This window comes from Sinocyclocheilus anshuiensis, unplaced genomic scaffold (genome assembly GCF_001515605.1).
Source record: "Sinocyclocheilus anshuiensis isolate Anshui unplaced genomic scaffold, SAMN03320099.WGS_v1.1 scaffold959, whole genome shotgun sequence".
Lineage (NCBI taxonomy): Eukaryota > Metazoa > Chordata > Actinopteri > Cypriniformes > Cyprinidae > Sinocyclocheilus > Sinocyclocheilus anshuiensis.
Genome location: NW_015542406.1, coordinates 415,515 through 418,035, shown reverse-complemented (window position 1 = coordinate 418,035; position 2,521 = coordinate 415,515). Strand labels below are relative to the sequence as shown.

Sequence of the window (2,521 nt, the reverse complement as noted above, 5' to 3'; positions counted from 1 at the left end):
GTACTTTTTATGATGGATGGATGCACTTTTTTGGGCTTTAAAATCTTAACCACCATTCACTGCCATTATAAAGCTTGAAAGAGCCAAGACAGTTTTTAATATAACTCTGATTGTATTAATCTGAAATAAGAATATTACATATAGTCATATACACCGAGGCTAGGATGCCTTGAGGGTGAGTAAATCATGGGGTAATTTAATTTTTGGGTGAACTATAAACTAAACTAAACTAAACTAAACTAAACTAAACTAAACTAAAATAAAATAAAATAAAATAAAATAAAAAACAGACGCTCGCAAGCTAGCTGTCGCCTGACGCGGCATCGTCTTTAAAGGCTCCGGCATTGCCCTCCAAGACGCTAAGAACTACATCAGCGCTGGTGGGCAAAGGGTACTCGGCAGCGGGTTAGGCTGGCGCGTGTCTGCACACCATGGCAGTTTTACAGGCATACCAAGCCGACCTGCTTAAAGAGCTAGACGAGCGTGATATAGCTTCCTGGTCATTACGTCACCCGCCCGTGACGTCTCGCCCATCTATTGGACTGATTACACACGAGATTCAGAGCTGGTCACGCTGAAGGGCGTTCCCTAAGCGTCCTCCGACGCAGCGTCTCGTTCCGTCGATGAACCATGGTTACATACGTAACCTGAGACGTTTTACCATAACAGGAATAAATTACATTTTTAAATATATTAACATAAAACTGCTACTTTAAATTGTAATAATATTTAATTATCACTGTTTGTATTGTATTTTTGATCAAATAAATGCAGCCGTGGTAAGCATAAGATAATGCTTTCAAAAACAAATAGCAAAAACAAAAACTGTAAATTTAGTAATTTATTAAATTATCAAACCATAATATTTACTAGGGTATTTTACCTGAGGATTGTCTACATATGTTATATGGATAGAAAAAAAAGTGACTGTGAAAAAAATTTAGGGTCTGAATACTTTTGGTACCCACTGTATGTATATATATATATATATATATATATATACAGTATAATGCTTGCTGACACAGGAACTGAATACTTATGCAAACAAGGTATATCTTTTTTCTAGTTGTTGTTGCGTAGAATATTTTCTGACATGAAACATTGTCACAATACATATTATTTATTTTTTCCAGTGTTTCAGTTCTTGGCATGTGTGACTTTCCTACTTCTAATCAATCCACATTTTCTGGAATAAGCTAAATCAGCAAAGCTGTCACTTCGGCTTGGGTCAGGGCTTTTTCAAAGCCATAGGTTTCAAAAGTGTTTATCTCACTAGATCATTGTCAGTAAAACCTCTTTAAATAGATATTAAAGTCACGTCTACATAAGTCCCATCTGTCGCAGTCATAGCTGTACAGTAGATCGACGATGTTTAGAGGCACAATTGATCTTTTAATAATGTCATGACCATCTCATGACCTGTCGCAGGGGCTATATTTGTCATCAGAGAGAAAATGGGGCCTTCCAGGTCTTGTGAAAATTAGGCAAAGGGTCAGGTGATGCAAGATGGACACAAGTTCTCCTCTTTCCTCTCTTATTTACCTTTAAAAAAGTTATTAGACGTGAGATCACTTGTGGCATTCTGTCATTATTGTCATTTTGCATGAGTGCAATGGTGGTGAGTTGTGAACACTGTGACAGCAGATTGACCCAGGCTGCTGTTCACTTGATTGATATCTGTGCAGACAATGATCGTTCTGAGCTTTTTTTCTTCTCCCCCTTGTACTGTGCTAGTTGGTCGGAAAGGGAATTGTGGGTAGGGGGAGGGCAGATATGGGGGAAAATGTCACACCAGGAAAGTCAGCGAGGCGTAAAGCCCTGCATGGACAAGCGGGGGTCAGTGGCTTCTTTTTGCCCTCTCTGTGCCCTAGGTAAAATGATCTAAGTGATCCTGGAGCTCTGCCACTGAGCCGCTGAGCGAGAGACAGGCATAGTGTGAGGCTGAACGCATGGAGAGAGAGACAGAGATTAGCATGGATAACAAACAACTACCTTTAAATATGCAGGGTTCAATACAAGTTAAGCTCAACTGACAGCACTTGTGGTGTAATGTTGATTGACACAAAAATAATTTCTGGTTAAATCTGGTTAAAAAAAAAGTAAAATCTGGGTTACAGTGAGGCACTTTCAATGAAAGTGAATGGAGCCAATCTGTAAATGTTGAAGTCGTCACTTAATAAAATCTATTTTGTAAATGCACATTATCCATTTATTGATGACGTTTGTAGGACTTCTCCAATCACTGTAATTATCTGCAAATCATTCATATTATTTTTTGTATTAATTTTGCAACACCCACATCGTGAAATCCAATTGACAACCAATAGATAGAACCAAGTCCCTGCTATTCATTTTTTGACACTCAGACTTACATCACAATAGGGAAAAAAATCTGTTGCTACCTTGCTACATAAAGTTACATCCTATTTTTCCAACTTCCCCCATAAACCACTAAAACAACATTAAAATTAATTAACATCTCAAATAATAATATAATAATAATGTAAGTTTTAACAGGAAA

The 2,521-nt window shown here is 37.7% G+C and overlaps 1 long non-coding RNA gene across 1 annotated transcript in view; it reads right to left on the bottom strand.

The window, feature by feature from the left end:
* The window catches only part of LOC107693026 (uncharacterized), a 12,276-nt gene extending 11,407 nt beyond the window's left edge, over window positions 1-869 (bottom strand). Inside the window, exon 1 of the long non-coding RNA XR_001634699.1 lies at window positions 859-869. This is a non-coding gene — a long non-coding RNA (uncharacterized LOC107693026). The remainder of the gene's footprint in view (window positions 1-858) is intronic.
* Between the last annotated feature and the right edge of the window lie 1,652 nt (window positions 870-2,521).